This window comes from Eriocheir sinensis, chromosome 53 (genome assembly GCF_024679095.1).
Source record: "Eriocheir sinensis breed Jianghai 21 chromosome 53, ASM2467909v1, whole genome shotgun sequence".
Taxonomy (NCBI): Eukaryota; Metazoa; Arthropoda; class Malacostraca; order Decapoda; family Varunidae; genus Eriocheir; species Eriocheir sinensis.
The window spans coordinates 869,751-886,766 of NC_066561.1; positions in this window are offsets into that span (position 1 = coordinate 869,751).

The following is a 17,016-nucleotide window of genomic DNA, read 5'->3' on the forward strand; positions in this document are numbered from 1 at the left end:
TATATATATATATATATATATATATATATATATATATATATATATATATATATATATATATATATATATATATATATATATATATATATACAAAATACACTTAGAATAATGTAAAATCGAATCAAAATAAATACACGGAATATCAATAAAATAATGTAAATTTGTTTGAAAATACAGATGCAAAATACCCATAAAATAAAGCATATTTTAATAAAAATACATATACAAAAAGACACATAGAATAATTAGATTTGTATTAAAATTAATATACAAAATGCACATACAATAAAGTAAATTTGTATTGAAAAAATATTCAAAATACACATAAAACAGAGTAAATTTGTTCCAAAATATATATACGAATACACATAAAATAACATAAATTTCTCTGGAAATATATATACAAAATACACATGAAATGATGTAAATACCATAAAAATATATATACAAAATACACATTAAATAATGTAAATTCGCGTCAAAATAGATAAACAAAATATCAATAAAAGAATGTGTTTTTTGTTTGAAAATATATATACAAAATACACATAAATTAATCTAAATTTGTATAAAACTATATAAAAAATACACAAAAATATTTTAAATTTGTATGAAAATAAATATACAAAATACACATAAAATTAGGTAAATTTGTATAGAAATACATATACGAAATACACTTAAGATAAGGTAAATTTGAATGAAAATATATAAAGAAATACACTTAACATAACGTAAATTTGTATAAAATATATATATACAAAATACACATCAAATAATGTAAATATATATAAAAAAGTATATACAAAACACAAATAGAATAATGTAAAATCGTATCAAAATAAATAAACAGAATATTAATAAAGATGCAAGATACCCATAAAATAACGCATTATTTATTAAAATATATTACCAAAATACACATAAAATATTTAAATTTGAATTAAAATAAATATACAAAATGAACATACAATAAGGTTAATTTGTATTGAAATAGATATGCAAAATACATATAAAACAATGTAAATTTGTTTCAAAATATATATACGAATACACATAAAATAACGTAGATTTCTATAAAAATATATATACAAAATACACATAAATGAAGTAAATACGTATAAATAAATAAATACAAAATACACATAAAATAATATAAATTCGTATCAAAATAAATAAACAAAATACCAATAAATGAATGTGTATTTGTATAAATATAAATATGCAAAATACACATAAAATAACGTAAATTTATATAAAACTATATACAAAAATACACAAAAATAATTAAATTCGTAAGAAAATAGTTACAAAATACACATAAAATAAAATAAACTTGAATTGAAATATATATACAAAATACATAAAATAATGTAAATTTGTATCAAAATACTTATACAAATACACATATAATGACGTAAATTTGTATAAAAATATATAAACAAAATACACATTAAATAATGTAAATACGTATAAAAAATATGTACAAAATACACAAATAATCATGTAATTCGTATCAAAATAAATAAACAAAATACCAATAAAACAAGGTAGTTTTGTATGAGAAACCATATATAAAATACACATAAATAACGTAAATTTCAATAAAAATATATGTACAAAAATGCACATAAAATGAAGTAAATTTGCATAAAAGTATATATACAAAACACACATTAAATAATGTAAATGCGTATAAAAATATATATACAAAATACCTATGAAATAATCTAAATTCGTATTGAATGAAATTAACAAAATACCAATAAAATAATGTAAATTTGGATGACAATATATATAGAAAACACACATAAAATAACCTAAATACAAGTACAAATATACACATAAAATAATTTTAATTTGAGTGAAATAAATATACAAAATAAACATAAAATAAGGTAAATTTGTAATGAAATATATAAAAAAATACTCATAAAACAATATAAATTTGTATGAAAATATATATACAAATACACATAAAATAACATGAATTTGTATAAAATACAATAATTTGAATTTGTATGAAAATAGATATACAAAATACACATAAAACTAGGTAAATTTCTTTTGAAATATATATATACAAAATACCCATAAAATATTGTAAATGTGTCAAAATATATAAACAAATACACATAAAATAAAGTTTTTTTTTTTTGAAAAACATATACAAAATACACATAGAATAATGTCAACTCGTGTCAAAACGAAAAAGCAGAATATCAATAAAATAATGTAAATTTGTATGAAAATAAAGATGCAAAATACCCATAAAATAAAGCATTTTTTTATAAAAATACATATACAAAAATACACATAGAATAATTAAATTTGTATTAAAATTAATATACAAAATGCACATACAATAAGGTAAATTTGTATTGAAAGAATATGCAAAATACACATAAAACAATGTATATTTGTCTCAAAATATATATACGAATTCACATAAAATAACGTAGATTTCTATAGAAATATATATACAAAATACACATGAAATGACGTAAATACATATAAAAATATATATATACACAATACACATTAAATAATGTAAATTAGTGTCAAAATAAATAAACAAAATATCAATAAAAGAATTTGTATTTGTATATGAAAATATATATACAAAATACACATAAAATATTGAAAATTTGTATAAAACTCTTTACAAAAATACAAAAAAAATAGTTTAAATTTGTATGATATAAATCTGTATATATAAATATACAAAATACACATAAAATTAGGTCAATTTGTTTTGAAATACATATACAAAATACACATAAAATAATGTAAATTTGAATGAAAATATATAAACAAATACAGTTAAAATAACGTAAATTTGTATAAAATATATATACAAAATACACATTCAATAATGTAAATATGTATAAAAAAAATGTATACAAAACACAAATAGAATAATGTAAAATAGTATCAAAATAAATACACAGAATATTAATAAAATAATGTAAATTTGTATGAAAATAAAGATGCAAAATACCCATAAAATGTCGCATTTTTTTTTTAAATATATGTTCCAAAACACACATAAAATATTTAAATTTGTATTACAATAAATATACAAAATGTACATACAATAACGTAAATTTGTATTGAAATATATATGCAAAATATATATAAAACAACGTAAATTTGTTTCAAAATATATTTACGAATACACATAAAATAATGTAGATTTCTATAAAAATATATATATACAAAATACACATTTAATAAAGTAAATACGTATAAGAAAATGTATACAAAATACACATAAAATAATGTAAATTCGTATCAAAATAAATAAACAAAATACCAATAAAAGAATGTGTATTTGTATGAATATAAATATACAAAATACACATAAAATAACGAAAAATTGTATAAAACTGTATACAAAAATACACAAAAGTAATTAAATTTGTATGAAAATAGATATACAAAATACACATAAAATAAGCTAAATTTGAATTGAAATATATATATATATATATACAAAATACATTAAGATTATGTAAATTTGTATCAACATATTTATACAAATACACATATAATAACGTAAATTTGTTTAAAAATATATAAACAAAATACACATTATATAATGTAAAAACGTATAAAAAAATATGTACAAAATACACATATAATCATGTAATTCGTATCAAAATAAATAAACAAAATACCAATAAATTAATGTAAATTGGAAAACATACACAAAATACACATAAAATAACTCAAATTTCTATAAAAATATATGTACAAATATGCACATAAAATAAATTTGCATGAATATATATATATATATATATATATATATATATATATATATATATATATATATATATATATATATATATATATATCTATATATATATATATATATATATATATATATATATATATATATATATATATATATATATACAAAACACGCATTAGATAATGTAAATGAGTATAAAAATATGTATACAAAATACCTATGAAATAATCTAAATTCGTATCGAATTAAATTAAGAAAATACCAATAAAATAATGTAAATTCGGATGAAAATATATATAGAAAATACACATAAAATATCCTAAATACAAATAAAAAATATAGACATAAAATAATTTTAAATTGAATTAAATAAATATACAAAATAAAAATAAAATGACGTAAATTTGTAATGAAATATATGTAAAAATACACATAAAATAATATAAATTTGTATGAAAATATATATACAAATACACATAAAATAACATGAATTTGTATAAAATTTATATCAAAATATATACGATTACACACAATAAAATAACGTAAATTTTTTTGAAAATTTATTTACAAGATACACATAAAATAATTTAAATACGTAGAAAAATATATATACAAAATGCACATAAAATAATGTAAATTCATATCAAAATAAATAAACAAAATTATTATGTGTATTTTGTATATATTTTTTTTATATGTATTTAATTCATTTATGTGTATATTGTATATATATTTTTATAGAAATCTATTTTATTTTATGTCTATTCGTATATATATTTTGAACCAAATTTACATTATTTTACATGTATTATGCATATCTATTTAAATACAAATTTACCTTATTGTATGTGCATTTTGTATATTTATTTTAATAAAAATTCAAATATTTTATGTGTATTTTGGTGTATATATTTTAATAAAAAATGCGTTATGTTATGGGTATTTTGCATCTTAATTTTCATACAAATTTACATTATTTTATTAATATTCTGTGTATTTATTTGATACGATTTTACATTATTCTATTTGTGTTTTGTATATATTTTTTTATATATATTTACATTACTTAATGTGTATTTTGTATATATATTTTATATAAATTTATGTTATTTTAAGTGTATATGTTTATATATTTTCATTCAAATTTACATTATTTTAAGTGTATTTTGTATATGTATTTCAATACAAATTTACCTAATTTTATGTGTATTTTGTATATTTCTTTTCATACAAAATTAAATCATTTTTCTCTATCTTTATATATTTCTATAGAAATCTACGTTACTTTATATGTATTCGTATATATATTTTGAAACAAATTTACACTGTTTTATGGGTACTTTGCATATTTTTTCAATAAAAATTTACCTTATTTTATTTTGTATATTGATTTTAATACAAATTTAATTATTCTTTGTGTATTTTTGTATATGTATTTTTTTAAAACTATGCTTTATTTTATGGGTATTTTGCATCTTTATTTTCATACAAATTTACATTATTTTATTGATATTATTTGTATTTATTATGACTCGATTTTACATTATTCTATGTGTATTTTGTATATATATTTTAAACAAATGTACGTTACTTTATGTGTATTAGTTTTCATTTCATACAAATTTATATTATTTTATGTATATTTTGTACATGTATTTAAATACAAATTTAACTAATTATCTGTGTATTTTGTATATCTATTTTCATACAAATATAAATTATTTTTCTGAATTTTTGTATATATTTTTATATAAATTTTCGTTATTTTATGTGTATTTTGTATATTTATTTTTCTTCATATATACGTTCTTTAATTGGAATTTTGTTCATTTATTTTGATACGAATTTACATTATTTGAGGTATATTTGGTGCATATATTTTTATACTTATTTACATCATTTTATATGTATTTTGTATGTATATTTTCATAGAAATTTACTCTATTTTATGAGAGTTTGTATATATATTTTGATACAAATCTACATTTTTGATGTTTATTTTGCATATCTATTTCAATACAAATTTCCTTTATTGTATTTGTATTTTGTATATTTATTTTAATACAAATTTAATTATTTTATATGTATTTTTGTATATATATTTTTATACAAATATGCGTTATTATATGGGTATTTTGCATCTTTATTTTCATCAAAATTTTCATTATTTTATTGATATTCTGCTTATTTATTTTGATACGATTTTATATTATTCTATGTGTATTTTGTAGATATATTTTTATACATATTTAAATTATTTAATGTATATTTTGTAGATAATTTCATCTGAATTTACGTTATTTTATGTGTATTTGTTTATATATTTTCATAAAATTTTACATTATTTTATGTGTGTTTTGTAAATGTATTTCAATACATATTTGCCTAATTTTATGTGTATTTTGCATATCTATTTTCAAACAAATTAAAATTATTTTTGCGTATTTTTGTATATATTTTTATAAAAATTTAAGTTATTTTATTTCTATTTTGTATAAATATTTTCCTAAAATTATACATTCTTTTATTGGAATTTTGTTTATTTATTTTATGTGTATTTGTATATATATTTTCATAAAAATTTACGTTATTTTATTGTGTGTATTCGTATATAATTTGATACAAATTCTCTACAAATTCATGTTATTTTATGTGTATTTGTATATATATTTTCTTACAAATTTACATTATTTTATGTGTATTTTGTACATATATTTCATTACAAATTTACATTATTTTATGTTTATTTTGTATATTTATTTCATTCAATTTTAAATTATTTTATGTGAATATTTGTATTAGTATTTAGGTTAACTTATGTGTATTTTCTCTCTCTCTCTCTCTCTCTCTATATATATATATATATATATATATATATATTATCCAAAATTACATTATTTTATTGGTATTTTGTTAATTTAACTCGATAAGAATTTAAATTATTTCATAGGTATTTTGTATACATATTTTTATACGCATTTACATTATTTAATGTGTGTTTTGTATATATATTTTTATGCAAATTTACTTTATTTTATGTGCATTTTTGTACATATATTTTTATAGAAATTTGCGTTATTTTATGTGTATTTGAATATGTTTATTTATTTTGATACGAATTACATGATTATATGTGTATTTTGTACATATTTTTTATACGTATTAACATTAATTAATGTGTAGTTTGTTTATATATTTTTAAACAAATTTACGTTATATGTATTTTTATAAATATTTTGATACAAATTTACATTATTTTATGTATTTTGTATATACATTTCTATTCAAATTTAGCTTATTTTATCTGTATTTTGTATATCTATTTTCATACAAATTTAATTACTTATGTGTATTTTTGTATATAGTTTTATACAAATTTACGTTATTTTATGTATATTTTGTATATTTATATTTATACAAATACACATTCTTTTATGGGTATTTTGTTTATTTATTTTGATACGAATTTACATTATTTTATGTGTATTTTGTATACATTTTTTTATACGTATTTACTTCATTTTATGTGTATTTTGTATATATATTTTTTTTAGAAATCTACGTTATTTTTTGTGTATTCGTATATTTATATTTTGCAACAAATTTATATTGTTTTATATGTATTTTGCATATCTATTTCAATACAAATTTACCTTATTGTATGTGCATTTTGTATATTTATTGTAATACAAATATAAATATTTGATGTGTATTTTGGTATATGTATTTTTTTTAGAAATGCGTTATTTTATGGGTATTTTCCATCTTTATTTTCATACAAATTTACACTATTTTATTATTATTCTGTGTATTTATTTTGATACGATTTTACATTATTCTATTTGTGTTTTGTATATATATTTTTTTATACATATTTACATTATTTAATTTGTATTTTGTATATATATTTCATACAAATTTACGTTATTTTGAGTGTATTGGTTTATATATTTTCATTCAAATTTACATTATTTTCTGTGTATTTTGTATATGTATTTCAATACAAATTTACCTAATTTGATGTGTATTTTGTATATTTATTTTCATTCAAATTTAAATTATTTTTTAGTATTTTTGTATATAGTTTTATACAAATTTACGTTATTTTATGTGTATTTTGTATATGTATTTTCATACAAATACACATTCTTTTATTAATATTTTGTTTATTTATTTTGACACGAATTTACATTATTTAATGTGTATTTTGTATATATATTTTTATACGTATTTACATCATTTCATGTGTATTTTCATGTTATTTTATGTGTATTCGTATATATATTTTGAAACAAATCTACATTATTTTATGTGTATTTTGTATATATATTTCATTACAAATTTGCCCTATTTTATGTTTATTTTTATATTTATTTTCATTCAAATTCAAATTATTTTATGTGTATATATTTATTTATATTTACGTTATTTTATGTGTATTTTCTATATATATTTTCATTCAAAATTACATTATTTTATCGGTACTTTGTTCATTTATTTCGATACGAATTTAGATTATTTAATGTGTATTTTCTAAACTTATTTTTATGCGCATTTACATTATTTAATGTGTTTTTTGTAAAAATATTTTTTATAAAATTTTACTTCATTTTATGTGCATTTGTGTTGTTTTTATACAAATTTAAATTATTTTAAGTGTTTTTTGTTTATATATTTTCATACAAATTTAAAGTATTTGATGTGCGTTTTTGTATATATATTTTTATAGAAATTTTCGTTAACTTATGTGTATTTTGTATATATTTTTTCATACAAATTTACATTTTTTTATTATTATTTTGTTTATGTATTTTGATACGAGTTTACATTATTATATGTGTATTTTGTATATATTTTGTATACGTATTTTCATTATTTAATGTGTATTTTGTTTATATATTTTAAAACAAATTTACGTTATTTTATGCGTATTTGTTTAATTATTTCGATACAAATATACATTATTTTATGTATTTTTATATATATTTCAATACAAATTTATTTTATTTTATATATATATTTTGTACATCTATTTTCATACAAATTTAAATTACTTTTGTGTATTTTTGTGTATAGTTTTACACAAATTTACGTTATTTTATGTGTATTTTGTATATTTATTTTCATACAAATTCACATTCTTCTATTGGTATTTTGTTTATTTATTTTGGTTCGAATTTACATTATTTTATGTGTATTTTGTGTATATATTTTTATACGTATTTACATCATTTTATGTGTATTTTTTTATATATATTTTTATAGAAATCTATGTTTTTTTATGTTTATTCGTATAAATATTTTGTAACAAATTTACATTGTTTGATGTGTGTTTTCCATATCTATTTCAATACAAATTTACCATATTGTATGTGTATTTTGTATATTTATTTTAATACAAATTTAATTATTTGATGTGTATTTTTGTATATATATTTTTATAAAAATATGTTTTTTTATGGGTATTTTGCATCTTTATTTTCATACAATTTTACATTATTTTATTGATATTCTGTGTATTTCTTTTGATACGATTTAACATTGTTCTATGTGTATTTTGTATAGATTTTATTTTAGATATTTACATTATTTATTTTCATACAAGTTTATATTATTTTATGTGTATTTTGTATATGTATTTCAATACAAATTTATCTAATTTTATGTGTATTTTGTATTTCTATTTTCATACAAATTGAAATTATTTTTGTGTATTTTTGTATGTATTTTTATAGAAATGTCAGTTATTTTAATTATTATTTTGTATATCTATTTTCCTACATATATATATTCTTTTATTGAAATTTAGTATATTGAATTTGATACGAATTTACATTATTTTAGGTGTATTTTGTATATATATTTTTATTGGTATTTACATCATTTTATGTGTATTTTTTTTATATTTTCATAGAAATTTACGTTATTTTATGTGTTTTCGTATACATTTTTTAATACAAATTTACATTATTTGATGTGTATTTTGCATATCTATTTCAATACAAATTTATCTTATTGTATGTGCATTTTGTATATTTATTTTAATACAAATTCAATTATTTTATATGTATTTTTGAATATATATTTTTATACAAATATGCGTTATTTAATGGGTATTTTGCATCTTTATTTTCATAGAAATTTATATTATTTTATTGATATTCTGTTCATTTATTTTGATACGATTTTACATTATTCTATGTGTATTTTGAATGTATATTTTTATACACTTTTCCATTATTTAATGTGTATTTTGTATATATATTTTATACAAATTTACGTTTTTTTGTGTGTATTTATTGACATATTTTGATACAAATTTACAATATTTTATGGGTATTTTGTATATATATTTCAAAAGAAATTTACCTAGTTTTATGTGTATTTTGTATATCTATTTTCATATAATTTCAAATTATTTCTGGGTATTTTTGTATATATTTTAATACAAATTTTACTTATGTTATGTGTATTTTGTAAATTTATTTTCATTCAAATGTATATTATTTTATTGGTATTTTTTTAAATTTATTTTGAAACGATTTTACAATTTTTTATATGTACTTTGTATATATATTTTTATACGCATTTACATTATTTAATGTTTATTTTGAATATATATTTTTATACAAATTCATGTTATTTACATTATTTTATGTGTATTTTGTACATATATTTCATTACAAATTTACATTATTTTATGTTTATTTTGGATATTAATTTCATTCAATTTTAAATTATTTTATGTGTATATTTGTATTTGTATTTAGGTTATTTTATGTATATTTTCTATATATATTTTCATCCAAAAATTTGCATTGTTTTATATGTATTTTGCATTTCTATTTCAATACAAATTTACCTTATTGTATGTGCATTTTGTATATTTATTTTAATACAAAATCAAATATTTTATGTGTATTTTGGTATATATATTTTTATAATATTTTTTTTTTATGGGTATTTTATATCTTAATTTACATACAAATTTACGTTATTTTATTAACATTCTGTGTATTTATTTTGATAAAATTTTACAATATTCTTTTTGTGTTTTGTATATATTTTTTTTATACATATTAATGTGTATTCTTTTGTGTATTTTATTTATATTTTTTATTTTTTAGGTGTATTTGTTTATATATTTTCATTCAAATTTAAATATTATTTATAAATATTTTTGTATTATTATGTATAATACAAATTTTTTTTTTAGTTTTTTTATTATGTATATTTTATTTTCATATTTTCATAAATATTTTTCTGTTTTATTTTGTCTATTTGTAATTAGTCTTTATTTTTATATATATATTTTATATTAATTTTGTAATACAAATACACATTCTTTTATTTTGTCTTTTTTTTTTATTTTTTTGTTTACTTATATTTAAAATGTAATACATATATATATATATATATATATATATATATATATATATATATATATACATATACATATATATATATATATATATATATATATATATATATATATATATATATATATATATTTATATATATATATATATATATATATATATATATATATATACATATATATATATATATATATATATATATATATATATATATATATATATATATATATGTATATATATATATATATATATACGTTATATATATATATATATATATATTTTGAAACAAATTTACATTGTATTTTTGTATATATTTTCATATATATTTATATATATATATATATATATATATATATATATATATATATATATATATATATATATATATTTATATATATATATATATATATATATATATATATATATATATATATATATATATATATATATATATATATATATATATATATATATATATATATATATATATATATATATATATATATATATATATATATATTGGGTCGGCGGTGGCCGAAGTGATAGCGTACTGGACCCACAATCGCCGCGTGATGGACGACGCGGGTTCGAATCCTCACGCTACCACTCGGATTTTTCAGTCACCGCCGAGTGGCTTAAAACTACCCACATGCTGTCCTGAAGACCACCCATCAACCCGGACTCTAGAGGAAGCCGTCCAAGCGAATCAAGAACGAGTTCCGGGGGCAGCATGAGCCAATGCAAGATGGCGCCACTATAAACACTCGCCTGCGCCAGAACAGGCTGGGCTGACCATCAGGCCCCACTGGAAGATGTCTACCGGCGCAATAGGCACACACTTAAAAAAAAAAAATATATATATATATATATATATATATATATATATATATATATATATATATATATATATATATATATATATATATATACTTATTTACATCATTTTATAAGTACTTTGTATGTATATGTTCATAGAAAATTACTCTGTTTTATGAGTATTTGTATATATATTTTGATACAAATTAACATTATTGATGTGTATTTTGCATATCTATTTCAATACAAATTTACTTTATTGTATGTGCATTTTGTATATTTATTTTAAAACAAATTTAATTATTTTATATGTATTTTTGTATATATATTTTTATACAAATATGCGTTATTATATGGGTATTTTGCATCTTTATCTTCATACAAATTTACATTATTTTAATGATATTCTCTTCATTTATTTTGATACGATTTAATATTATTCTATGTGTATTTTGTATATACAAATTTACATTATTTTATTAATATTCTGTGTATTTATTTTGATACTATTTTACATAATTCTATTTGTGTTTTGAACATATTTTTCTTACACATATTTACATTATTTAATGTGTATTTCTCTCTCTCTCTCTCTCTCTCTCTCTCTCTCTCTCTCTCTCTCTCTCTCTCTCTCTCTCTCTCGCTCTCTCTCTCCTCTCTCTATCTCTCTCTATCTCTCTCTCTCTCTCTCTCTCTCTCTCTCTCTCTCTCTCTCTCTCTCTCTCTCTCTCTCTCTCTCTCTCTCTCTCTCTCTCTCTCTCTCTCTCTCTCTCTCTCTCTCTCTCTCTCTCTCTCTCTCTCTCTCTCTCTCTCTCTCTCTCTCTCTCTCTCTCTCTCTATATATATATATATATATACGTATATATATATTATACAAATATATGTTATTTTAAGTGTATTTTGTATATGTGTATCAATACAAATTTACCTAATTTTATGTGTATTTTGAATATTTATTTTTATACAAATATAAATTATTTTTGTGTATTTTGTATATAGTATATATATATATATATATATATATATATATATATATATATATATATATATATATATATATATATATATATATATATATATATATATATATATATATATATATATATATATATATATATATATATATATATATATATATATATATATATATATATATATATATATATATATATATAAAAATTTATATTTTTTTTTGTGTATTTTGCATATTTTTCAATACAAATTTCCCGTATTGTATGTGCATTTTGTATATTAATTTTAATACAAATTTAATTATTCTATGTGTATTTTTGTACATGTATTTTTATAAAAATATGCTTTATTTTATGGGTATTTTGCATCTTTATTTTCATACAAATTTACATTATTTTATTGATATTCTGTGTATTTATTTTGATACGATTTTACATTATTCTATGTGTATTATATATATATATATATATATATATATATATATATATATATATATATATATATATATATATATATATATATATATATATATATTTATTTATTTATTTTTATTTTTTTTACAACAAAGGAGGCAGCTCAAGGGCACACAAAAAAAGAAAACAATAATAAAAAAAAAATCCCGCTACTCGCTGCTCCTAACAAAGAAACAAAAGAGGTGGCCGAAAGGAAGATCAAATACGGGAGGAGAGGTGTCCTGATACCCTCCTCTTGAAAGAGTTCAAGTCGTAGGCAGGAGGAAATACAGATGAAGGAAGATTGTTCCAGAGTTTACCAGCGTGAGGGATGAAAGAGTGAAGAAGCTGGTTAACTCTTGCATAAGGGGTTTGGACAGTATACGGATTAGCATGAGTAGAAAGTCGAGTGCAGCGGGGCCGCGGGAGGGGGGGAGACATGCAGTTAGCAAGTTCAGAAGAGCAGTCAGCGTAGAAATATCGATAGAAGATAGAAAGAGAGGCAACATTGCGGCGGAATTTAAGAGGTAGAAGACTATCAGTATGAGGAGGAGACCTGATGAGACGAAGAGCCTTAGCCTCCACTCTGTCCAGAAGAGCTGTGTGAGTGGAGCCCCCCCACACATGAGATGCATACTCCATACGAGGGCGGACAAGGCCCCTGTATATGGACAGCAACTGTGCAGGGGAGAAGAACTGGCGGAGACGGTACAGAACGCCCAGCCTCGAGGAAGCTGATTTAGTAAGAGATGAGATATGAAGTTTCCAGATGAGATTTTGAGTTAAGGATAGACCGAGGATGTTTAGTGTTGAGGAAGGTGATAGCTGGGTGTTGTCAAAGAATAGGGGATAGTTGTTTGGAAGATTGTGTCGAGTGGATAGGTGGAGAAACTGTGTTTTTGAGGCGTTGAAGGACACCAGGTTCTTCTTGCCCCAATCGGAAATAACAGTAAGGGCTGAGGCTAAGCGTTCTGCAGCCTCCAGCCTTGAGTCGTTAAGTTCCTGAAGGGTGGGTCTTCTATTAAAAGAAGTTGAGTAATGCAGAGTGGAATCATCGGCGTAGGAATGGATAGGACAGTTCGTTTTGGAAAGAAGATCATCAATGAACAACAGAAAAAGAGTAGGAGATAGGACAGAACCCTGTGGGACACCACTGTTAATAGATTTAGGGGAAGAACAGTGACCGTCTACCACGGCAGAAATAGAACGGTCAGAAAGGAAACTGGAGATAAAGGTACAGAGAGAAGGATAGAAACCGTAGGAGGGTAGTTTAGAAAGCAAAGATTTGTGCCAGACCCTATCAAAAGCTTTTGATATGTCCAGCGCAATAGCAAAAGTTTCACCGAAACGGCTAAGAGAGGATGACCAAGAGTCAGTTAAGAAGGCTAGGAGATCACCAGTAGAACGCCCCTTGCGGAACCCATACTGGCGATCAGACAGAAGGTCAGAAGTGGAAAGGTGCTTTTGAATCTTCCGGTTAAGGATTGATTCAAAAGCTTTAGATAGACAAGAAAGTAAAGCTATAGGACGGTAGTTTGAGGGATTGGAGCGGTCACCCTTCTTAGGTACAGGCTGTATGAAGGCATACTTCCAGCAAGAAGGAAAGGTAGATGTTGACAGGCAGAGGCGAAAGAGTTTGACCAGGCCGGATGACAGCACGGAGACACAGTTTTTAAGGACAATAGGAGGCACTCCATCAGGTCCATAAGCCTTCTGAGGATTGAGGCCAGAGAGGGCATAGAAAACATCATTTTGAAGAATCTTTATAATAGGCATAAAGGAGTCAGAGGGGGGATGAGTAGGAGGAATATGCCCAGAATCGTCAAGAGTGGAGTTTTTAGAAAAAGTTTGAGAGAAGAGTTCAGCCTTAGAGATAGATGAGACGGCAGTGTTGCCGTCAGGACTGAGGAGTGGAGGGAAAGATGAAGAAGTGAAGTTGGACGAGATGTTTTTGGCTACATGCCAGAAGTCACGGGAAGGGTTAGAGAAAGCAAGGTTTTGACATTTTATATATATATATATATATATATATATATATATATATATATATATATATATATATATATATATATATATATATATATATATATATATATATCTTTTTTTTTTTTACATTGCAGCCTATTGCGCCGGTAGGCTTCTTCCCGGTGGATCCTGATGGTCGGTCCAAGGCTTATTTCCGGTGGGTCCTAATGGTCGGCCCAGCCCGTTCTGGCGCAGGCGAGTGTTTATAGTGGCGCCATCTTGCATTGGCTCATGCTGCCCTCCCAGAGCTCATCTTTGATCCTAGAATCTAGAGTCCGGGTTGATAGGTGGTCTTCTGGACAGCATGTGGGTATATATATATATATATATATATATATATATATATATATATATATATATATATATATATATATATATATATATATATATATATATATATATATATATATATATATATATATATATATATATATATATATATATATATATATATATATATATATATATATATATATATATATATATATATATATATATATATATATATATATATATATATATATATATATATATATATATATATATATATATATATATATATATATATATATATTATACAAATGTACGTTATTTTATGTGTATTTGTTTTTTATTTCATACAAATTTACATTATTTTATGTGTATTTTGTACATGTATTTAAATACAAGTTTAATTAATTATAAGTGTATTTTGTATATCTATTTTCATACAAATTGAAATTATTTTTGTGTATTTTTGTATTTATGTTTATACAAATTTTCGTTATTTTATTTATATTTTGTATATTTATTTTCCTACATATATACATGCTTTCATCGGAATTTTGTTCAATTATTTTGATACGAACTTACATTATTTAGGTGTATTTGCTATATATATTTTTAAACTTATTTACATCATTTTAAATGTATTTTGTATGTATATTTTCATACTAGTTTAACTCTATTTTATGTGTATTCTTATATATATTTTGATACAAATTTACATTATTCATGTGTATTTTGCATATCTATTTCATTACAAATTTACTTTATTGTATGTGCATTTTGCATATATATTTTAATACAAATTTAATTATTTTATGTGTATTTTTGTATATATATTTTTATACAAATATGCGTTATTTTATGGGTATTTTGCATCTTTATTTTCATTCAAATTTGCATTATTTTATTGATATTGATATATATATATATATATATTATATATATATATATATATATATATATATATATATATATATATATATATATATATATATATATATATATATATATATATATATATATATATATATATATATATATATATATATATATATATATATATATATATATATATATATATATATATATATATATATTTTTATACATATTTACATTATTTCATTTACATTTTGTATATATATTTTATGCTAATTTACGTTATTTTAAGTGTATTTGTTTATATATTTTCATACAAATTTACATTATTTCATGTATATTTTGTATATGTATTTCAATACATATTTGCCATATTTTATATGTATTTTGCATATCTATTTTCAAACAAATTAAAATTATTTTTTTTGTGTATTTATGTATATATTTTTATACAAATTTTAGCTATTTTATT